Source organism: Rhinopithecus roxellana, chromosome 13 (genome assembly GCF_007565055.1).
Source record: "Rhinopithecus roxellana isolate Shanxi Qingling chromosome 13, ASM756505v1, whole genome shotgun sequence".
NCBI lineage: Eukaryota > Metazoa > Chordata > Mammalia > Primates > Cercopithecidae > Rhinopithecus > Rhinopithecus roxellana.
The window spans coordinates 120974567-120999870 of NC_044561.1; the positions used below are offsets into that span (position 1 = coordinate 120974567).

Sequence of the window (25304 nt, forward strand, 5' to 3'; positions counted from 1 at the left end):
AGGATGGTCTTTATCTCTTGACCTTGTGATCCACCCGCCTCGGCCTCCCAAAGTGCTAGGATTACAGGCATGAGCCACTGCGCTTGGTTGTACTTTGTTTTTGTTTTTTTTTTGAACAGAATTTTAAAATTATATGATAGCCAGTCTATCCCGTTTGATGTAACAGAAAATATTTGAGTTTTTATTTTTATTTATTTTTTTTTTTTAAGAGCTGGGATGTTATACTATTGCTCAGGCTAGAGTGCAGTGCAGTGGTGCAATCACAGCTCACTCAACCTCAAACTCCTGGGCTCAAGTGATCCTCTCACCTCAACCTCCCAAGTAGTTGGGAGTAAAGGTTCATGTCATCACACCTGGCTAATTCTTTTCTTTTCTTTTTTTTCTTTTTTGAGACTGAGTTTCACTGTTGTTGCCCAGGCTGGAGTGCAATGGCACGATATTGGCTCACTGCATCCTCTGCCTCCTGGGTTCAAGCAATTCCCTTGCTTCAGCTTCACAAGTAGCTAGGATTACAGGCACCTGCCACCATGCCTGGCTAATATTTTGTAATTTTAGTAGAGACGGGATTTCACCATGTTGGCCAGGCTGGTCTCCAACTCCTGACCTCAGGTGATCTACGCACCTTGGCCTCCCAAAGTGCTGGGATTACAGGTGTGAGCCGCCATGCCTGGGCAATTATTTTATTTTCTTTTTGTAGAAACGAGGTCTTTCTGTGTTGCCCAGGCTGGTCTTGAACTCCTGCCCTCAAGTGTTGCTCCAGCCTCCCAAAGGGTTGGGATTACAGGCATGAGCCACCATACCTGGTGGCTTTTAAGTCTTTTGTTAAAAACAACTCTGGCAGAACAAGAAGACATACAGGCCACTATTTTGTTTGCTTTTGTTTTATAGTCCGTATTTCCTTTCAAGTTCTATTTTTGGCACAGAAGCTGCATTGGTCCTGGAAGAAGACCAGGCAACAAGCTGCTGTGGCTCCAGTTGAGTTTACTTTCCTTGACAAGTGAGGAATGCATTGGGTACTTGAATAAAACCAGGGAGGAATGATGGTCCTTCCTTTGTGCCAGACTGTGGCAAGAAGCTAGGTAGCTACTGTAAGTCTGTGCTTTTTTCTGTGTTATCTTTGGAATAGTTCACATGGTGGAAGAAAAAAAAATACAGGTATACCTCAGACCTCTGTGATAAAATGAATATTGTGATAAAATGAGTCACTAATTTTATGGTTTCCCAGCAGGTAAAAAGTTATGTTTACACTCCATTCTATTAAGTGTGCAGTAGCATTATGTCTAAAGAAACAATGTATATACCTTAATTTAAAAAATACTTTATTGTGGCCTGGTGGGTAGCTCCATCCCAGCACTTTGGGAGACTAAGGCAGGTGGATCCCTTGAGCTCCATGAGACCAGTGTGGGCAACATGGCAAGATTCCATCTCTACCAAAAAAATATAAAAATTAGCCAGGCATGGTGGTGGTGTGTGCTGGTAATCACAGCCACTTGGGAGGCTGAGGTGGGAGGATCACTTGAACCCGGGAGGTGGAGGCTGCAGTGAGCCAATATTGTACCACTACACTCCATTCTCGGTGACAGAGCCCGACTCTGTCTCAAAAAAAAAATTTTTATTGCTAAAAAATGCCAATAATCATCTTAACATTTAGTAAGCTGTAAATCATGCTGGGTGAAGGTCTTGCGTTAGTATTGATGGATGGTGACTGATCAGGGTGGTGGTTAATGAAAGTTGGGATGGCTGGGACAGATTAAAAAAATTTTTTTTGCCGGGCGCGGTGGCTCACACCTGTAATCCCAGCACTTTGGGAGGCCAAGGCGGGCGGATCACGAGGTCAGGAGATTGAGACCATCCTGGCTAACACGGTGAAACCCCGTCTCTACTAAAAATACAAAAAATTAGCTGGGTGTAGTGACGGGTGCCTGTAGTCCTAGCTGCTCTGGAAGCTGAGGCGGGAGAATGGCATGAACCCAGGAGGCAGAGCTTGCAGTGAGCCGAGTCGCACCACTGCACTCCAGCCTGGTTGACAGAGTAAGACTCCATCTCAAAACCGCCCCCCACCCCCCGTCCAAAAAAAAAACACCCTGCCGCTCCTTAAATAACTATGTGTATGTAATATTCTAAGTCCTTTTTTATGATTTCAACAATGTTCACAGAATCTTCACCGGGTTAGATGCCATCTTATGAAACCACTTTATATGCTCATCTGTAAGAAGCAATTCCTTAAGGCTGGGTGTGGTGACCCACAGCTGTAATCCCAGCAGGTGGATCGCTTGAGCCTAGGAGTTTGAGACTAGACTCGGCAACATGGTGAAACCCCATCTCTACAAAAAATACAAAAATTAGCCAGGTGTGGTGTCACATGCCTGTAGTCCCAGCTCCTTAGGAAGCTGAGGCAGGATTGCCTGAGCGTGGGTGGTTGAGGCTGCAGTGAACTGTGGTACACCACTGCATTTCAGCTGAGGTGACAGAGTAAGACCCTGTCTCCAAAAAAAGGGGGAACAACTCCTCAAACTCCTCATCTGTTGAAGTTTTATCTTGAGGTTACAGTAATTCAGTCACATCTTCAGATTCCATGTCTTTTCCTTATTTCCACCACATTCCCAGTTACTTCCTCCACTGAAATCCTGAACCCTTCAAAGTCATCCATTAGAGTTAGAATCAACTTCTTTCAAACTCTATTTGTGTTGATATTTTGACCTCCTCCCGTGAATCAGAAATTTTTTTTTTTTTTTTTTTTTTTTTTTTTTTTTGAGGCAGAGTCTCGCTCTGTCGCCCGGACTGGAGTGCAGTGGCCAGATCTCAGCTCACTGCAAGCTCCGCCTCCCGGGTTTACGCCATTCTCCTGCCTCAGTCTCCCGAGTAGCTGGGACTACAGGTGCCCGCCACCTCGCCCGGCTAGTTTTTGTATTTTTAGTAGAGACGGGGTTTCACCGTGTTAGCCAGGATGGTCTCGATCTCCTGACCTCGTGATCCGCCCGTCTCGGCCTCCCAAAGTGCTGGGATTACAGGCTTGAGCCACCGCGCCCGGCCAGAAATGTTCTTAATGGCATCTAGAATGGTAAGTCTTTACCAGAAAGATTTCACTTTGCCCATATCCATCACAGGAATCACTATCTGTGTCAGCTGTAACCTTATGAAATATGTCTTAAATGGTAATACTTGAAAGTTAAAATTACTCCATAATGCTTGCAATGCAGAATGGATGTGGTGTTAATGGGCATGAAAACAACATTAATCTCTTTGTACACTGCTATCAGAGCTCTTGGGTGACCAGGTGCATTGTCAGTGAGCAGTAATATATATATGTGTGTGTGTGTGTGTGTGTGTGTGTGTGTATATATATATATATATCTTTTATTTTTTCTCCAGACAGAGTCTTGCTCTGTCACCCAGGCTGGAGTGCAGTGGCATGATCTTGGCTCACTGCAACCTCTGCCTCCCAGGTTCAAGCAATTCTCCTACCTCAGTCTCCCAAGTAGCTGGGATTACAGATGTGTGTCACCACACCTGGCCAATTTTTGTATTTTTAGTAGAGACAGGGTTTCACCATGTTGGCTAGGCAGGTCTGGAACTCCTGACCTCAGGTGATCCACCCACTTCAGCCTCCCAAAGTACTGGGATTACAGATGTGAGCCACTGTGCCCGGCTAATTTTTTTTTTTTTTTTTTGAGACAGAGTCTAGCTCTGTTGCCCAGGCTGGAGTGCAGTTGTGTAATCTTGGCTCACTGCAGCCTCCACCTCCTGTGTTCAAGCGATTCTTGTGCTTCAGCCTCCAGAGTAGCTGGGACTGCTGGCACACACCGCCATGCCCAGCTAATTTTTGTTTTTAGTAGAGATGAGGTTTCACTGTGCTGCCTAGGCTGGTCTCAAACTCTTGGCCTCAAGCAATCCACCTGCCTCGGCCTCCTAAAGTGCTGGGATTACAGGCGTGAGCCACGGTGTCCTGCCAGCAGTAGTATTTTGAATTTTTTTTGTGAGCAGTAGATCTCAACAGTGGACCTAAAATACTCAGTAAATCATGCTGTAAACAGATGTCATTCGGGCTTTATTGTTCCATTTATAATGCACAGGCAGAATAGATTCAGTGTAATTCTTTTCTTCTTTCTTTTTTTTTTTAAAGACAGGATCTCCCTCTGTCACCCAGACTGCAGGCTGTAGTGCTGTAGTGCAATCTCAGCTTACTGCAACCTCTGCCTCTAGGCTCAAACAATCCTCCCACCTCAACTTCCTGAGTAGCTGGGACTATAGGCACATGCCACCATGCTCGACTTAGTTTTTTGTTCTTTGTGGAGACAGGGTTTCACCATGTTGCCCAGGCTGGTTTCTAATTCCTGGGCTCAAGTGATCTGCCTGCCTTGGCCTTCCAAAGTGTTGGGATTACAGGTGTGAGCCACTCCACCTGGCCCTTTCATTTTTATGTTATGTAGATGAGTTCTTTCCTTAAACCTCATGAAGCAACCTCTTCTAACTTTTCTTTAGCTTCCTCAACTGTCTCAGCCCTCATAGAATTGAAGAGAGTCACGGTCTTGCTTTGGCTTATGGAATATTGTGGTTGGTTTGATCTTTCCATACCATGTAAAACATTATTCTTACCAGCAATAAGGCTGTTTCACTTTCTTGTTATTCCTGTGTTTATTGGAGTAGCACTTTTAATTTCCTTTTAAGAACTTTTTCTGAGGCTGAGGTAGGGGGATCGCTTGAACAGTCAGCAGTTCAAGGCTGCAGTGAGATGTGATTGCACCACTGCACCCCAGCCTGGGCCATGGAACGAGACCCAGTATCTAGTAAAAAATAAAATAAAATAAAAATAAAAACAGTATTTGTCCCTTTGCATTCACAACTTGGCTGTTTGGTGCAAGAGTCCTAGCTTTCAGCCTGTCTCAGCTTTTTGATGTGCCTTCCTCACTAAGCTTAATCATTTCTAGCCTTTTTTTTTTTTTTTTTTTTTTTTTTTGAGACAGTCTCGCTCTGTTGCCCAGGCTGGAGTGCAGTGGCATGATCTCAGCTCATTGCAACCTCCACCTCCTGGGTTCAAGTGATTCTCATGCCTTAGCGCACCAAGTAGCTGGGGTTACAGGTTTGCGCCACCACACTTGGCTAATTTTTATATTTTTGGTAGAGATGGGGTTTCACCTGCCAGGCTGGTCTTGGGCTCGTGACTTCAAGTCATCTGCCTGGCTCGGCCTCCCAAAGTGCTGGAATTACAGGTGTGTGCCACCACGCCTGGCCCACTTCTAGCTTTTGACTTAAAGTGAGAGATATGCATTTCTTCCTTTTACTTACTTGAACAGTTGGAGACCACTATAGGGTTATTATTTGGACTTATTTCAATATTGTTGTGTCTCAGGGAATAAGGAGGCCTGAAGAGAGGGAGAGAGATGGGGAATGGCTGTTGGAGCAGTGAGAATATACACAGCATTTACTAATTAAGTTCACCATCTTATATGGGCACAGTGCATGGTGCCCCCGAACAATGAACCATTGTAACATGGAAGATCACTGATCACAGGCTGGGCACGGTGGCTCACACCTGTTATCCTAGCACTTTAGGAGGCTGAGGTGGGTAGATCACCTGAGGTCAGGAATTCAAGACTAGCCTGACCAACATGGTGAAACCCTGTCTCTACTACAAAAATTAACCAGGTGTGCTGGCAGGCGCCTAGAACCCCAGCTACTCGGGAGGCTGAGGCAAGAGAATCGCTTGAACACGGGAAGTGGAGGTTGCAGTGAGCTGAGATCCGGCCACTGCACTCCAGCCTGGGTGACAGAGTCAAAAAAAAAAGGAGGCCAGGTGTGGTGGCTCACGCCTGTAGCCCAGCTCTGGGAGGCTGAGGCGGGCGGATCACGAGGTCAGTAGATCGAGACCATCGTGGTTAACACAGTCAAACCTCGTCTGTACTAAAAATACAAACATTAGCCGGGCGTGGTGACAGGTGCCTGTAGTCCCAGCTACTCCTGCTGAGGCAGGAGAATGGCGTGAACCCCGGAGGTGGAGCTTGCAGTGAGCTCCACTGCACTCCAGCCTGGGTGACAGAGCAAGACTCCGTCTCAAAAAAAAAAAAAAAAAAAAAAATGACTGATCACACATCACTGTAACAGATATAATAATAATGAAAAACCTTCTTGAGATAATACGAGAATCAACAAAATGTAAGGGAGGCATACAAAGTGAGGAAATGCTGTTGGAAAATTGGCACCAGTAGACTTATCTGAAGCAGGGCTGCCACAAACCTCAATTTGTAAAAAGTGCGATATCTGTAAAGCACAATAAAATGAGGTATGCCTGTAGGGACCAGGAAAAATTGAAGAAAAATTCATTCCTCTTCACTGCCTCACAGGTGTCTTGGGGAGAGGGAGTATGAAAAACTAATTTAATTTTACCCTTTGTCTTTCAGGTTTGTCCTATTTCAAAAGGGCATGTGATGGGATCTTTTTGAAGTGCCTTTCTTAGCCACATCTAGGGATTAGATTCTCTGAATTCAGGGACTTCTCACAGTATGTTTTTTACTTGGTTGCCTTCCTTTTCCTTAAAAATGATTTAAGAAGTCTTTTGCACATACAGAATGCTCCTTAGCCATTAAATAACGCTTTTCCTGCCAGTCATTGACCTCCAAAATTCAAATGGTCAGTTTGTTTGAACTTGAGCATCTAACATCATTTGTTCAGTTTTTTTGTTGAAATTACTGAATCCAACTTCAAAAAAAGGGTAGGGAACACAACAGTGACAAAATTATATTATTAAGTTGTGTAGAAAATAGAAACAATAATTTTGAACATACAGACAAGATAAAAAGGCCACATTTTGCATTTGTCATACAACCATTAAAAATACAGCAGTGCCTTGCTGCTTCTCTGTCTCTGTGGAATATCATGGTTAAAGTATAACCCCCATTTGGTGCATAGGAAAAAGGCACACAAAATTAATTTAATGTTTCTAAGATTACATATATAAAATTACAAGGAACATGTAGATTTCCTGACTATGCCTGGTATTTTATCAATGAATTGAAATGTGTAAAGAACCTCAGAGTACAACAAAGTAATTACTATGGTTTCCTAGCTCTGCATTGTAGCTATTTAATAAATTATTATTAATTATTCAGGGAGGTGGTTTTTTCTAGTTGCTACTATGTGTATTTTGCTTTTTTAGCACAGAGGCATAGTAATATTTGTATTAATGTTGGTGAAATGAAAATTTAAATTGAATTTCAGAACAAAACTTTATCAAATATTTTCCACTATAGGCTTTTGTGTTTTAAGTTTCTACCTTCATTAACTTTTACGCCACCCTTGGTTTTTGAAATTTGAATCTGATTCTGTTTTCTTCAAGGGCCTGTATCTTCCTTTGTATACGCTTTGCATAGCAAGTACAGGTCATGCTTAGCATTGTGTTGAATGTTGAGTTTATTTCAGTGGAAACTGAATGCTTTAGCGTAAACTCAGCATTCAACACAATGTCTGGCATTAAATGATTTGCATAGTACTATGTAAAATGTTCTTGTACATTGTAGCAGTGAGGATATTCTGATACAATTTTGACATTAGCATTATACATTTAATTACATTTCTATTTTTAATTATTAAGGAATGGAAATATTTTAATGTCAATATACTAGGAACTCTGAGATCTTCCCCAACCTCCCCACTCCTCCCAATAGCTGCTGCTGGAGATGGAATCCTATCTGAGTGTTAATAATAATGCCATCACCCATTCCCTTCCCCCAGCCTTATGCTAGAGCCTAGTTTGCCTGCAGCTGCAGTGCTAGGCATCTTTCAGGAAGTGACCTTGGCTTGTATTAATCAAATTCAGAACACACAAAAAAGCTTCTTGCTAACATGCTGACTTGATGTAAAATTTTATCGCATCCATTTTCTTTCAAAATGAGGCCATTTTGTAAAAAGATATACAGAAAACCCCTAATTTAATATATATCTATATATACATATATGGAAAGCTTTTGCAAGCCATGTTGAAAAAACAACTAGGTTTGTTTTAAAGTAGATTTTTTATTGCCAAATATGCATAAACTTTAAATCATGAAGGCTTGGGAATTGTCACTAGAAAATTACTTCTTTTAATGCTGAATTAAGAAAAAACTATTAGCATCGAGTTTATTTACTCTCTTAACTGACATTATATTGCTTTATAAACTTTAAACACTGAAGTTATTTTGGAACCCTTCAGCAGTTGTATTAAGTAACACACTTCTGTATATTTGCTTACTTTCCTGTATTCAGAAAGAACGGGGGTCTTACTTTGCTGGTTTGGATAAGAACTAATATCCTACATGAAATCGTTTTCTTAGGCAATGGTGGTGCCTACAGGGTATTCTAAACGTAAAGGTAAATTTAAGTCAATGAGTCCATTAAAATTCAACTACCTATTGTGTCAGAGAGAGAAATATTGCTAACTACAAATTCACAGTGTGTTCATTAGGATTTGACTAATCATTTTGATAGGAGAGCAGTTAATACAGCGATTTCACTTTTATCCTGTGGTGCTTCAAAGGCATCTAGTTTTTAAATGTAGTCCGCTTAAGGTGTATGTAGTAGAGGTTTTCATATTAACCTTGCTCAATGTTAAATATAGAGTGTTGAAAATATTATTTAATGGATTAGTTTATTGGTTTCTGCATTTCGAAGAAATTTACATAAATAGAGAGCAGTTGTACCTACTGCCAAATGGTTCACTCCTGAGTTTATCGTATAGTTACTCCCAGGTACTGAAATAGAAGAAAACAAAATTTAAACCTTAGGAGCTCTGCCTGCATTTCTGTGGATCCACATTATGAAAAGGATAGAGGAACATCGCATGTGTATAGTAGTGGTTTGAGGAGAGGGTAGGGAATCTATGCAAATAAGAAAATTGGGGTATAGGCGAATCCTTAAGTTAGATGTCATTATCTGAGTTACTTTTAAAGCATTTACTGGATACACAACCAGTATTATCTTTTTACCATCCTATAAATTGTTCGTAGAATTGCAGCCTCATGGAGGAAAATCCATCTCCTTTACCTGGGTAAATTCATTCTTTGTCTTGATACTAGCATTAATAATTGGTTTGTTAGATACTACAGGATAAAGAAACTCAGATTTCAAGAAGAAAGAAGATAATTACTTGATCGTTTCTCCCCTCAAACACCTGTTTAAAATATGTTGTCTTGAATAAAATTGTCACCTTGAACTGATGTTCTTTGCCTTCTCCACTCCCCTGCCCTTAAAAAAAGAAAAAAGAAGGGAAAGCCTTATAAGAAAAGGAAAATGTGCAATCCTGGTAGCCAATGAGTTAATGTTCATTTGTAGCCGGAGGGGGTCAGCATGCAGCCTGTGTTTTCTGATTGGCTGCTAAAAGGTGAAATTGAAACCACTGTAAACTTTTGACCCTGTAGCAATTCTTGTGGAACGCCTTCCACTGGTGGAGCCCAGAGCTTTGCTCACTTCCCCACCCGACCCTCCCACCCTCTTTCCTGTATTTATTTTGTGTGATCCTGCAGCACTGCATGCAGTTTTTCCAAAGTGGCGGGGAGAGAGAGGCAGAACAAGCACAAGCAAGCAGCTTGCTTGCATGCCTGTTTTGGTAACTTCAACTCAGCCAAAGATACCCGGCCTGTTATACTAATCTGCCAACCAGATTTTTAAGTTTTCTCCTTAATCTAAAGCTAATTAAATAAAATTTAGGCTGGTTTAGTGCCATAGTTCATCAGTGGATAGTATCGTTGTATAAGCAAAAATATGTGGTGTGATTTCCTGGATGTGTTGAATTAAAAATAAGTTTTCAGTTTTAACTACCTTTATATACCCCATTTATGTTTCCTGTATCCCTATGTAATTTTTACACAAATGGCCATTTCATCGAAGTTTTTTTCTCCTTTGCCTCTTATTATAAAGAAACTCAAATGGCATTTTGGTTATGACAACTCTGGACATAATTGCAGAAATTGTACAATTAATACCTCCCCCTTTGGCTGAGATAAATGGTTTTGGATTTGTCTTGCTTTCACATGTAAATAGTGCTTAACAACCCCATGAAAAAGGCAGGGTAGTTTTTCTCTATTCTTTCCTTATACGCTTATGGGACTCTGGTCTTTTTAATTATTCCTTTTATCCATGGTGTCTAGCACAATGTGGCACATGGATGCTTAGCAGATGCTTACTGAGTGAACATAGCTTTCATTTTAGGAACTTTAGTGTCTGTTTATACCTGCTTCCCTTTTCCTAATTAATTGATGGCAGTGACCGTGATTTGCTTATTTCCAAGTGCCAGTGCAGTGCCTGACATCTAATAGATACACAGCAAGCGTTTAATTGAAATCAAATTAAAGTCTAATACAAGATCATTTCAAGAAGCAGGACTTTACAAAATCTAGGTTTTCAGAAGCCAAGGCGTCTGTTTTCACCGTGTTATTATGAATTTTCAGGCTGATTCGGTATAGAACTAAATGTTTAATTTATTAAATATGTAGAATAAATTATAAGTCAGCTTGATTCTTTCTAGTATATATCTCAAGATACGTGGTAATACCTGTCCTTATTTTACTAGACATGCATATGCTGTAATTTGAAATAATTCCTTGTCCCCCACTCCCTTATCAAGAAGATTATAGTATTTAAAAAAGACTGTAATAAATGTCTTACCAATGTTCTCCTGGGAAGCAAATACATTTTTACTTAATTGAACATAGAATAATGGACTAAGTAATGGGAAAAAAAAATCTTAAACTGAGTTAAGTTTATGTATCTAAAAAAATGTGATCCATTTTATATAACTTTATTATTATTATTTTTTAAGACAGAGTCTTGCTCTGTTGCCCAGGCTGGAGTGCAGTGGCACGATCTCAGCTCACTGTAGCCTCTGCCTACCAGGTTCAAGCGATTCTCCTGCTTCAGCCTCCTGAGTAGCTACTACAGGCACCTGCCACCACACCCAGCTATTTTTAGTAGAGGTGGGGTTTAACCATGTTGGCCAGGCTGGTCTTGAACTCCTGACCTCAGGTGATCTGCCCACCTTGGCCTCCCAAAGTGCTAGGATTACCGGCATGAGCCACTGCACCCAGCCCCGTTTTATATAACTTGAAATGTTCATATGATTTTCAACTTGCATTTGGTCTTTTCCTTTCATTATAGCTATAGATTAGCTGTAGTTGATTGTTACTAGTGAAATCTGTGGTCAGAGTTTTGATCAAAGATATTTATCAGTTGATAAATAATCCGAGTCGCAAAAGTGTTGGATTTTGATGTTAAATTTAACGCTAATATTATGCAACCTTTAACCTGAAATTCGTTTGGTGAACCAGTCTACTCTGTAGTACTGTGAAGATTATTGGGCAACAGCTGACTTTTCCCAATGACAGTGGTTCCCCTTTTCTATGATTTTAGGGAAGTGAGGAAGGTGATCCTGGGAGCAGTGCCAGCAGGAGCTTGGAAAGAACAATGGGTTTAATATGATTGTGGAATCCTTGCCCCTTTCCATGTTCAACAGTAAAAGAAAAACATGTTTATATATTCAGTGGCTGCTTTTTGCCCTGTTGGTGTTTCCAAGCATTATATGTTACATAGTTTGGATTTTCCTGTGTATCAACTCCTCTCCCCCAGTTTTATTCTTTGTTCTGGCCTTGAGGCATATCTTCTCAGACTAGCTATTAACAAGGCTTAATTTGATGTTTGATTCCCCCCCACCCCGTGTCCTTTTAGGTCTCTGGTGATGAAGGTTTAAAATAAAACAAAAACCTAAAACTAAAACAGGGGCCATGTTGTCCAAGATGGACTCAGACTCCTGAGCTCAAGCAATCCTCCTGCCTCAGCCTCCTGAGTAGCTGGCATTACAGGTGTGCGCTGCCATGCCTGGCCTGGTGATGCAGGATTTGCTAATGTAGATCTCATCAGTAAACTGTTAATTCTACTAGAAAATTTAATGTCCCTGTCACCTTCTCAGATGTCTAATGTTTCTGGAACTTGTCACATTTAGTTTTATGTCAGTATGATTTGGTTTTTGTATGTGTGATTGACTAAAATCTGAATTATGAAAAGGGATAATCTTGTTTTTGATAAAAAAAAAAAAAATACTGTCCTAAGAAATCTGCTAGGATTGTTGCATTTCCAGAATCTTTTTTCCGGACAAGTTTAACTCACCAGCAAGTTTACTAATAGTTCCATATTTACAGGATCCTGGTATATAGTACTACACCTTTCCAGGTTCCTGGTAGGCAAGCCAATCATTGTTCTGTGACTATTTGTGAATCCCTCTGGTTTAATTATACATTTCCTTGGAGGGGAGAATTTTGTACCTGGCTTGCCTTTATGTTAGTGAACTGAACTGGGTCTCTTTTCCTGTGTATGCAATGGAAAGCTGGACACTGAACACCAAGTTTTTGTAGGAAGAAAAGTTTGTTGCAAGACTGCTGTGTAAGGAGACAGGTGTTGGCCTCAAATCTGCCTTTCTGAGCTAGAGTTTGGGTGCAGGTTTTATATTTGGAGAGTAATGAGATGTGATCTGAGTGGATCCTGCCGTAGGGTGATGTCAAGGCTTGATTTGGTTGGATCTTCTGTCTTGCCATGTGGTGTCTGCTCTTATTCATTCACTGTTCCTCAGTTTGATCATTTAGATTCCACCCATGGTTGCATTCTTGGTTCATCTGGGCATGCTGACTTTACATGATCTTCCACCTGGGAGTCCAGCAGTTAAATTTGGGTCCAAGGGTGCAGATTGGCAGGGTCAGCTTTCCTTTGAGAAGTACGAAAACCAGCACTGTAACACTGGAGTATTAATCTAGGCCCTCTCACCACCTTCTGCACTAGGCAACAGTAATTGTTTGCTAGGTCCATTATTATTATTATTATTATTATTATTTTTAAAAATTTTATTTATTTATTTATTTATTTATTTTGAAACGGAGTCTCTCTCTTCGCCCAGGCTGGAGTGCAGTGGCACAATCTCGGCTCACTGCAAGCTCTGCCTCCAGGGTTCACGCCATTCTCCTGCCTCAGCCTCCTGAGTAGCTGGGACTACAGGCGCCTGCCACCGTGCTTGGCTATCCTAGGTCCATTATGCTACTAGATACTTTCTGACTCAAATTCATTTCCTGGCCGGCCATGGTGGCTCATGCCTGTAATCCCAGCACTTTGGAAGGCTGAGGTGGGCAGATTGCTTGAGGTCAGGAGTTCGATACCAGCCTGGCCAATGTAGTGAAACCCTGTCTCTACAAAAATTAGCTGGGCATGGTGGCATGCACCTGTAATCCCAGCTACTTGGGAGGCTGAGGTAGGAGAGTCGTTTAACCCGGGAGGCAGAGATTGCAGTGAGCCGGGGTCATGCCACTGCACTCCAGCCTGTGCAACAGAGTGAAACTCCATCCCCCACCCCCATGTCCCTCAAAAATCTTTTCCTTATCCCACCTCTCTTGTTCCTTAGGTGCTAACCCCACTCCATGACCTTCCTTCCTCTTTCCTAATTAAGGAAAAAAACAGAATCATTTTAGAAGTGAAAACTGATTTAAAACAGGGCCAGAAGATCTTAGAAGTTCTTTACAGAAGTTCTGCCTACCTTTTCTCCCTTCATCTTATACGAATTAAATTGGATAACATAAAAATTCAAGTTAAAAAAACATCACATTTGGTCGGGTATGGTGGCTCACACCTGTAATCCCAACACTTTTGGAGGCCGAGGCAGACAGATCACTTGAGCTCAGGAGTTCGAGGCCAGCCTGGGCAACATGGTGAAACCCTGTCTCTACAAAAAATATAAAAATTAGCTGGGTATGATGGTGTGTGCCTGTAGTCCCAGCTCCTTGGGTATTTGATGTGGGAGTATTGTTTGAGCCTTGGAGGTCGAGGCTGAGGTGAGCCATGACCATGCCACCACACTCCAGCCAGCCTGGGCACAGAGTGAGATCCTGTCTAAAAAAGAAAAAGAAGAAAAAAAAGCTACAACTTTGGTGCACAAAATTATTAAAAATATTAATTATATAAAATTACCTTCAGGCTGTGTATATAAGTAACACAAATGAATTTTATGTTTAGAGTTGGGTTTCTTCTGCTTGATATCTCAGTATGCATATGCAAATATTTAAAAAATCTGAAAAAAAAAATCCGAGACACTTACGCTTCCAAGCGTTTTGCATAAGGGATGGTCACCCGGCACTACCTAGAGTTCTCTTTTTCCTTTGTGAGCCACATGTAATGTGCCTCCCATTCCTTGCTCACTGATTTTCTCCCCTCTAATTTTAGTTTCAGAAGTACGACAGACCTTTCCATAATGCAGCTAGATTGTGGTTGGCTCTCCCCATACACTGTCTGCAGACTACACTACGTGGAATGGCCATGGCTCTAATATATATGTTACTTGTAACTTGTGAATATATCATTTTTCCTTTCCCCCATACCAACAGATCTACCAATTCCAGCATGAAAGCTATTAACTTTAGGCCGTAATTATGGTTGTTATCTTGGTTCGATACCATTGGAATTAGTGGCAATCAGATTGTTGCTTTATTGTTAAATTTGGAAATTCATAAGATAAAGTGAATATTCTTACTGGCTCACTTATTTATCGCAGCAGAACCTGCATACCATTTCTTCAAGTGCAAAAGCCTGCTGTTTATATGTTCGTGTGTTTTATTGCAGATTATTTTGAAGAACGGTTTCTCATTTCCCCGTTAATATTTTGTTTTGGTGGTCAAAATGCATCCTTTTATAGAAGGCAAGAAAACATCTGAGCCTTTCCTCTGGCTCTTGCTTGTTTGCTTTATCCATCCCTCCCTCATCTGATAATTTTTGGACTAGGGCATTTAAACATTTGTTTCTGCCAGGGTATTAATGTTGTCTTTATTCTCTGTTGAGCACTCATTTTGGACAAATGAATACCCCCACAAGTTCAGAGTACCCATCTGTTTTGATCACTTTTCAAGATCTGGAACTGGTCTCCACCACCTCCACTTTGCATTATCCATTTTTACAGGCTGACAGAGTATATATTATATATGCCATGCCTGACTTTTATTTTAATTAATTAATTAATTAATTAATTTTTGAAATGGAGTTTCGCTCTTGTTGTCCAGGCTGGAGTGCAATGGCATGGTCTTGGGTCATTGCAACCTCTGCTTCCCTGGTTCAGGCGATTCTCTTGCCTCAGCCTCCCGAGTAGCTGGACTACAGGCGCATGCCATCACACCAAACCAATTTTTTGTATTTTTGGAAGAGATGAGGTTTCACCATGTTGACTGGACTGGTCTCAAACTTCTGACCTCATGTGATCCACCCACCTCGGCCTCCCAAAGTGCTGGGATTACAGGCATGAGCCACTGTGCCTGGCCCTGACTTTTATTTTTAATTTCTTAATTTTTATTTCTTTGTGTGTGGAGATGATGTCTTGCTATGTTGCTCAGGCTGATCTTGAACTCCTGGCCTCAAGTGGTCCTCCTACCTCAGGCTTTCAAAGTTCTGGGATTATAGGCATGAGCCACTGCGTCTGACCCTATGCTTGACTTTTCAAACAGAAGTAGTGATTTTATGGTACAGTTAGACATCTACTCAAATTTCTAGGAAGAGGTGTTGTACTTGATAGCTTTTGTTTGTTCCGTATGTCTAGGGAAGGGAAAAATGGGAAGACCTAATTTTTTTGAGAAAGAGTCTCGCTCTGTCACCCTGGCTGGAGTGCAGTGGCATAGTCTCAGGTCACTGCAACCTCTACCTCCCAGGTTCAGGTGATTCTCCTGCTTCAGCCTCCCGAATAGTTGGGATTACAGGCGCACACCATGTCGTTTTTAGTAGAGTTGGGGTTTTGCCATGTTGGCCAGGCCAGCCTTGAACTCCTGACCTCAAATGGTCTGCCTGCCTTGCCTCCCAAAGTGCTGGGATTACAGGCATGAGCCACCATGCCCGGCCGGAAGACTTAATTTGTGGATGACTAATCATAATGCTTAAATGAAGAAAAGACAGTAAAATTCAATCCCTCTTCTTTTTTTTGTCCTCAGGATCAAAATACTTGCTGGACGGTGGACTCAGAGACCAATAAAAATAAACTGCTTGGACATCCTTTGACGGGTTAGCCAGGTAATTCAGCTTGACTTTGATTTGATCCTTTGTAATTTTTTGTCTTCAACCTTCTGAAGATACTACCCTCCTCTTTAATATATGATTTAATTAAAACTTTATGCTTCATCTTTTTCTCTTTAATGATTATTAAATGAATGAGCTTAGAGTACTTGAGTGAATACATATGTATTTATATACACTTGGCCCTTGAATGAGTTTAGAGTACTTGAGTGAATACATATGTATATATATACACTTGGCCCTTGAACAACTGAGGACACTGATTCAGTAAAAAATGTGCAGAACTTTTGACTCCCCCCAAACTTAACTACTAATAGCCTTCTCTTGCCTAGAAGACTTACTGGTAATATAAACAGCTGATTAACACATATTTTGTATGTTATATGTATTATATCCTGTATTCCTATAATAAAGTAAGCTAGAGAAAAGAAAATGTTATTAAGAAAATCATGGCCGAGTGCGGTGGCTCATGTTTATAATCCTAGCACTTTGAGAGGCTGAGGTGGTTAGATCACCTGAGTCTAGGAGTTGGAGAACAGTCTGGGCAATACAGTGAAACCCTATCTCTACAGAAAATGCAAAAACTGGCCATAGTGGCTTGTGCCTTAGTCCCTGACACTAGAGAGACTGAGGTGGGAGGACTGCCTGTGCCCATGAGGTTGAGGCTGCACCTGAGCTGTGATTGTGCCACTGCACTCTAGCCTGAGCAACAGAATGAAACCCTGTATCCAAAAAGAAAAAAAAGAAATAGAAAAAAAGAAGAAAATTGTGAGGAGGCTGGGCATGGTAGCTCACTCACATGCTCACACTATGATCCCAGCACTTTGGGGGTTGGACGCGGGAGGATCACTTGAGGCCAGGAGTTGGAGACCAGCCTGAACAACATAGCAACATCCCTAGTTCTACAAAACTCACACAGAATTAGCCAGCAAGGTAGTGTGCGCTTGTAGTCCTAGCTACCTTAGGAGGCTGAGGTGGGAGATTGCTTGATCTCAGGAATTTGAAGCTGCTGTGAGCTATGATTGCACCACTACACTTCAGCATGAGCCAACAGTATGAAACCTTGTCTCTAGAAAATAAGTAAATAAATAAATAATTAAAAATGAAAGTCATGGTCGGACACGGTAGCGCATGCCTGTAATCCCAGCACTTTGGGAGGCCAAGGTGGGTGGATCACCTGAGGTTAGGAGTTTGAGACCAGCCTGGCCAACATGGTCATTTTTGTAAAAATACAAAAATTAGCCAGACGTGGTGGTGTGTGCCTGTAATCCCAGCTACTCAAAAAGCTGAGGCAGGAGAATCACTTGAACCTTGGAGGTGGAGGTTGTAGTGAGCTGAGATCATGCCACTGTACTCCAGCCTGGGCAACAGAGCGAGACTGCATCCCTAAAAAAAAAGTCATAAGGAAGAGAAAATATATATATTATTCATTAAGTGGATCATCATAAAGGTCTTCATTCTTCTTGTGAGGTTGAGTAGGCTTGAGGAGGAGGAGGAAGAAGAGGAAATGTTGGTCCTACTGTCTTAGGCATGGCAGAAGTAGAGAAAAATCTGCATGTAACAGAACAAGTGCAATTCCAATGTGTCATACAAGGGGTGATGGTATTCGTATATATGTATATATATACCTATGCAAACATAATTTTGGGGGAAGAGAAGAAATTCTCCCTCCTTATGTGTGAATATTTTAATGGCATTTAGTCAAACATCTGAATTAGCCCCAACTTATATTTACTATTTCACCTTGTGAAGACAAATTTCCCCAAATTGCTTGTGCGGCAAATAACATTTCATCTAACCCCTTTCTTAACATTTTATTTTATTTTATTTTTGAGACAGAGTCTCCCTCTGTCACCCAGGCTGGAGTGCAGTGGTGTGATCTCGGCTTACTGCAGCTTCTGCCTCCTGGGCAATTCTCATGCCTCAGCCTCCCAAGTAGCTGGGATTATAGGTGTGCACTGCCACATCCGACTAAGTTTTGTATTTTTGGTAGAGATGGAATTTCACCATGTTGGCCAGGCTGAAACTCCTGGCCTCAAGTGATGTGCCTGCCTTGGCCTAAAGTGCTGGGATTATAGGCATGAGCCACTGCGTCTGGCCCCTTTTCTAAACTTTTAATGTTATATCAGAATAGGAAAAATGAGAATAGAAAAAGCTGCCTGCTTGCTGAGAAAGCAATCATGCTTTGCTTAGCTAAATTTCTTTTAGTAATCCCGTCATTTTCTTGGTTAGCTAGGTTTGAAGTCTGAGTTGTCTTTGAATCCCACCACACTCTGATACATTTGGTAAGCAGGCTTTATCTGGCTTTCTATTTTCATATGTCCTGTATTTGTTGCACTTTCTGTTCCTAATTTTAGCTTCCGAGGCCAAGACCCCATAATTTCATGAGGGTGTTTGTCCTTGTCTCTACTGCTTCCTTGTCCACTCAAAGTTTTGCTAGAAGATTTTCCTAAATTTGTACTTTTAGCCAAGCTTATGTTGTGCCCTAAGTTTTGTGCAACCTTTCCTTGGCTTACAGAAAAAAAAAGTACAAACTCCCTTCTCTGACATTTCCAATGGTACTTTATCTGAGAATCTATCCAAGTTACCAGCCTTAGGTCTTGTAATTTCCCTATGAAATCCCTCAGTTAATTGTGATATATACCCATTCTTCTGAACATGGCAGAGAACTATCTCCACAGGTTTCTTTTTTGTTGTTGTTGTTGAGACAGAGTCTTGCCTTGTTACCCAGCTTGGAGTGCGGTGGCGCAATCTTGTTTCACTGCAACCTCCACTTCCAGGTTCAAGCCTGCCTCAGCCTCCCAAGTAGCGGGGATTACAGGCACCCGCCACTATGCCCAGCTAATTTTGTATTTTTAGTAGAGACAGGGTTTCACCATGTTGGCCAGGCCAGTCTTGAACTCCTGACCTTAGGTGATCTACCCGCCTTGGCCTCCTAAAGTGCTGGGATTACAGGTGTGAACCACTGTGCTCGGCCAGTTTTTTTTTTTTTAATTCCTTTTATTTGGAAGTATACATTTACAAAAGTTGCAAAAATATAGTGTAAAGAACATCTGGATATCCTTTATCCAGACTTACCCACTTGCTTTATTATTTGTATTTGTGCCGTCCTACTCTCTTTTCTCTTTCTATACACAAACATAAACATACAATTTTTTTTTAACCATTTGAGGGTGAGTTACATATGTTATGCTTCTTTCCCCTAATACTTCTGTTGTATTCCTACAAATCGGGTAATTCTTTTATATAACCATGGTACAGTTAATAACTTCATAAATGGATGTTGATGAAATCTTTCGCCCATACTCCAGTTTTGTCAGTTGACCTAAGAATAAGAAAGTCTCTTGTAGCATTTTCTATGCTTCCCGTATACACTGCAGTCTGGGGTCAGGTTCTGCATTCAGTTATAATTTCTCTTTAGCCTCTTGTTTCCTGGGACATTTTCACAGCCTTTCTTTATCTCTTATGACATTGGCATTTTTGAGAACACAACCCTTCCCTAACCCCCTTACTCTCTTCAATGGAGATGTTCTTCATTTTATGTTGGTCTGAAATTTCCTTGTGATTAGATGAACATGTTACATATTCTTGGCAGGAATACGACATCGGTAATGTGATACTCTGAGATGGAGTCATATGACTTCCATCTGTCCCTTATTGTGGTGCAAATTTTGATCCCTTGGCCAAGGTGTTGCCAGATTTCTCCACTGTACGGTTTTTTCGCCCTCTCTTTTGCCAAGCAGTAAACAGCCTGTGGGGAAACAATGTAGATATTCTGATTCTTTTCACAGTTTCTTTTAGAATTCATTGACTCTTGTCTGATCCAGCCTTTTATTGTGATGATTGCAAAATGGTCATTTTTTTCTTTCCAGCATTCCTTTCACATTACCTGTCAGCTCTTGGCTGTATTCTGTAATCAGTAGCCCTATGTATTGGTTATGGATTCATGAATTCCTATTTTTTGAATGGTTTGTGATTCACTTACCCTGCTTAATTATTTTAGTGCTCAAATTGTCCTAGAAGTTTGGCTAGTGAAGCTCCTGTAAGTGGGCCGCTGTGTCCTTGTGGGGAATAAAAGTTTTAGAGACCAGGATCTCTCTGAGTGCTAGGTGTCCTCACTAATTCTGGGCTGTTTTCTCATCTTGACCTTTTTAGTGGATAGAGCTAGGAAATAATATGCATGCTTATACACATACACATACATATACATACTCATACAGTCATCCCTTCGTACCTGAGGGTGACTGGGTCTAAGACCCTTTGTGTGCACCAAAATCTGCTGATGCTCAAGTTCTTTTTTTTTTTTTTTTTTTTTTTTTGAGACGGAGTCTCGCTGTATCGCCCAGGCTGGAGTGCAGTGGCGCGATCTCAGCTCACTGCAAGCTCCACCTCCCGGGTTCACGCCATTCTCCCGCCTCAGCCTCCGAGTAGCTGGGACTACAAGCGCCCGCCACCTCGCCCGGCTAGTTTTTTGTATTTTTAGTGGAGACGGGGTTTCACCTTGTTAACCAGGATGGTCTTGATCTCCTGACCTCGTGATCCACCCGCCTCGGCCTCCCAAAGTGCTGGGATTACAGGCTTGAGCCACCGCGCCCGGCCTTGTGCTCAAGTTCTTTAAACTATAAAGTAGCAATTGTATTTGCATGTAACCCATGTTCAATTTCTTGTATGCTTTAAATCATCTCTAGATTACTTACAAGAATGTAACAGAGAGTAAATACTGTGTAGGTTATTGTTAAACTGTATTATTTAATTTGTATTTTATTGTTGTATTGTTTTTTAAAATTTATTTTTTGAGTATTTTTGATCCGTGGATGCAGAATCCATGGATACAGAGGGCCGATTGCACACGTGTTCATTGAAACATTGATATACATATTTTAGAAATCATGAGTTTATATCAGTATGTACCTCTTTATTCCATGTCTATAGGGTTCTTTGTACCCCATTTTTTATTTTTATGTCGCTTCTTATTATGTAGTACGTTTACTCATTTGCCTGATCCTCTAATACATCTAAAATAATTTCAGAATTGGTTTTTTCATTTCACTACAGTAAACAAACTGAAAATGAGTGGAGCATTTGTCTGTAATTCTTCTCCACCTCCCAGACAGAGAGTAAATAGTTAAAATTTAAATTGCTTGGATTAGCCCTCCATACCCCTTCTCCACCCCACTGTTTTTTTTTTTTTTTTGAGACAGTCTTGCTCTGTTGCTCAGGCTGGAGTGCAGTGGCGCCATCTTGGCTCACTGCAACCTCTGCCTTCTGGGTTCAAGCGATTCTTCTGCCTCAGCCTCCTGAGTAGCTGTGACTACAGGTGCGTGCCACCACACCCAGCTAATTTGTATATCTTTAATAGAGATAAGGTCTCACCAGCCCAGGCTGGTCTCCAATTCCTGATGTCAGGCAATACGCCTGCCTCTGCCTCCCAAGGTGCTGGGATTACAGGAGTGAGCCACCACGCCCGACTTCCACCCCACTTTTACTTCGTACCTTACTTTCTGTATAATCTAGTTAAGGTATTCATTTGAAACAAAATTAAGTTTATTTACTTGTTTGTTTATGCTGCCTCTCATTCTGATTTCTGTTTTTGTAATGTATAGAATAATAACATGCTTTCAAAAGTCAGAATTATACAAAAGGCATACATTGTTTTTGTATCTCTTCCATGCCATTTTTCTTCAGTTTTCTTAGGTAACAAACGTAAACGTTTTCTGTCTTATCCTTCCTGTTTCTTTTTTTTGATGATATCTGTATGTTTTATTTATTTTTTATACAAAAGATAGCATACTGTATATACTCTTTTGCACTTTGCTTTTTCTCTTACTTAACTGATATCTCCTGGAAATAATGCCCTATCATGCCAAAGAGATCTTTCCCATTCATTTTAATTGTACATAAAATTTACAGAACATAAAATATACCTTTTTTTTAAAAGACAGAGTTTGGCTCTTATCTCTCAGTCTGGAGTACAGTGGTACAATCTCGGCTCACTGCAACCTCTGCCTCCTGGGTTCAAGGAATTCTCCTGCCTCAGCCTCCCAAGTATCTGGTACTACAAGTGCCCAACACCATGCCCGTATAATTTTTGTATTTTTTTAGTAGAGATGGTTTTTTACCATGTTGGCCAGGCTGGTTTCAAACTCCTGACCTCAGGTGATCCACCTGCCTTGGCCTCCCAAAGTGTGTGGGTTACAGGTATAAGCCATTGCGCCCAGCCAGAGGACCAACTTTTGATTAAATTATAGATATCCAGTTCCAGAGCTATTTGTAAAAAAGATGTTCCTTTTTTCTTGGTTTGCTTTGGTAACTTGATTAATTGACCATATTTGCCAAAGTCTCAGGCCTCTATTCAGTGCCATCCTTATGCCCATATATGTTGTCTGATTACAGGACTGTATTTATTTATTTATTTGAGACAGAGTCTCCTCTGTCACTCAGGCTGAAGTGCAGTGGCACACTGTCAGCTCACTGCAATCTCCGCTTCCCCGGTTCAAGTGATTCTCCTGCCCCGGCCTCCCGAGTAGCTAGGATTACAGGTGCCCGCTACTATGCCCAGCTAATTTTTTTTTTTAAGTAGTGACGGGGTTTTGCCATGTTGTCCAGGTTGGTCTCAAACTCCTTGCTCAGGTGATCACCCTCCTTGACCTCCCAAAGTTCTGGGATTATAGGCATGAGCCACTGCGCCTGACTTGAACTTTTAATGTCTCTTTTATTTGTTCTTTGATCCCGAAACTAGGAAGCAAATACAATACCCTCTCTACCAGATTTTACTTGGAATACTTATGAATTTGGGTGAAGTCATCTCTTGTCCAGGTTCCCTAAATTTACTGAGTCATTGGCTGCCACTAGGTGACCTTCCATCTGTGAAGCTAGTTCCTGTAAACCAAGAACAGGTACCAGGCCCATAGGCATTGACTTCTTGTATAATATACAATCTTTGTTTTCTTTTAAAAAATTTTTTAAATTTATAAGATGTTTATTGAAATTTTTTTGTGGAAGTGAGGCATCACTATATTGCCTAGGCTGGTCTTGAACTCCTGGGCTCAAATAATCCCCCTGCGTTGACGTTTCCCGCAGTGTTGGTGCTGGGATTACAGGTACGAGCCACTGTGTCCTGCCCTACTGTCTTTGTTATATTGCTCGACTTGTCAAACCATTATATTATAATTATGTGACATTACATCATTATATCCTTCTTAATTATAACACATAGTATATGACCTTGATTGTACAATGATTTGTCCAGTCATTCTGGTAAATTTTATTTACCTTTGTCCTGATGGAATTTGATTAAGCATATGCAAATAACATTATTAACATGAAAAATAGACTCAATTTTTACTTTACTTTGAGGCGGGGTCTTACTCTCTTGACCTACCTGGAGTGCAGTGGTATGATCGTGGCTCATTGCAATCTTGAATTCCTGGGCTTAAGCAGTCCTGCCTCAGCCTCCTGAGTAGCTAGGACTACAGGCATGCGCCACCACACTCAAATGCCATTTAAAAATTTTCCTACAAAACATAACATATTAAATTGTGAGCTAGAGGTAGATGAAGAAGAAAGGAAAAGGGCTTCCTCCTATAGCCATCAGAAAACAGAGTATTAAAAAATAACACCAGCCTGGGCAATATAGTGAGACCCCATCTCTACAAAAATAAAAAATAAAAACATTAACTGGGCATGGTGGCACATGCCTGTGGTCCCAGCTGCTGGGGAAGCTGAGGTGGGAGGATCGCTTCACCCTGGGAGGCTGATGCCTCAGTGAACCGTGATTGCACCATCGCACTCCATCCTGGGCAAGAGACCAAGACCCTGCCTCAAAACAAAGCAAAAAACGGCTGGGTATGGTGGCTCACGCCTGTAATCCCAGCACTTTGGGAGGCTGAGGCAGGAGGATCACCTGAGGTCAGGAGTTCAAGACCAGCCTGACCAACATGGTGAAATCCCTCTCTACTAAAAACATAAAAATTAGCTGGGGATGGTGATGGGTGCCTGTAATCCCAGCTACTCGGGAGGCTGAGGCACAAGAATCACTTGAACCTGGGAGGCAGAGGCTGCAGTGAGTCGAGATCTCACCATTGCACTCCAGCCTGGGAAATAGAGTAAGATTGTGGCTCAAGACAAAAAACAAAAAATCAAAAGAAAAAAACCATAGTCTGAAACAAATCACTGGTTAAATTTCTCTCACTAGTTCATTTAGTCCTGTGCAGTTAATTCTGTTTTTCTTAGTCTTATTCTGTAGTCACTTTTAAGTTGTCTGCTTAGATGTATAAGATACCCAGACATTTTGTCCTTTAGTATAGTTTTAAAACTTAAAAGTGTTAGCTCAGTAATTCATTGTCCAGACTGTTTCATAAATTATCGGTATTTAAAGGTACTTTGTATAGTCTTTTCCATGAGAATCTTCGACTGTCCTTTGAAGACAAATTGTAGCATATGCGTCCTCAAGGGAACACAGAGAGTAGCAGAAGCCGTCACCCATTTGACAGTAAGACATTTCTGGTACTCTTCCTTCATCTTTATAGATGTGCATTTTCATCTGATGCCCCTTTCTCTTTGGCCTGAAGGATATAATTTCATTTCCAGAATTGTTTGCCACTAATTGTCTCAACTTTTATTTATCTGAAAATGTCTCTATTTCACTTTATTTTTGAAGGTTTGGTTCACTGGATAGAAAATTCTGGGTTGATGATTTTTTTATTTCAGCAGTTTAAAGATGTTGTTCTGTTGTGTTGTAACCACCTCCCCCCGCCCCTTTTTTTGAAGAGGTGATTTTTAATCTTGTTCTCAGTATGTGTGGTCTTTTTTTCTTGTGGATGCTTTAAAGATTTTCTTTTTATGTTTGGTTTAAAATAATTTGACTATGTATTTAGGTCTAGTTTTCTTTGTATTTATCCTGCATGGTATTCTTTGAGCTTCTTGGATTTGTAAATTTGTGTTGTCATCAAATATGGAAAGTTTAGGCCATTCTTCAAGTACTTTTTCTGCTTCAATTTAATTCTCCTTCCTCTGGGACTCCAATCATACTTGTTAGACCATTTGACTTTCTTTTTTTTTGAGGTGGAGTTTCTTTCTTGTTCCCCTGGTTGGAGTGCAATGGTGCTCTCTCAGCTCACTGCAACCTCTGTCTCATGGGTTCAAGTGATTCACCTGCCTCAGCCTCCTGAGTAGCTGGGATTACAGGTGCTTGCCACCACACCCGGCTAATTTTTTTTTTTTTTTTGTATTTTTAGTAGAGATGGGGTTTC

The 25304-nt window shown here is 41.1% G+C and overlaps 1 protein-coding gene across 4 annotated transcripts in view; it reads left to right on the forward strand.

Annotated features, from left to right (window-relative positions):
* NCOA3 (nuclear receptor coactivator 3) overlaps positions 1-25304 on the forward strand; it is a 149108-nt gene that overhangs the window by 65231 nt on the left and 58573 nt on the right. For all 4 annotated transcript variants that reach the window (XM_010384151.2, XM_010384152.2, XM_030915273.1 and 1 more), the window contains one exon: positions 15972-16050. The gene's annotated coding sequence lies outside the window, so the exon portion shown is untranslated. The remainder of the gene's footprint in view (positions 1-15971; positions 16051-25304) is intronic.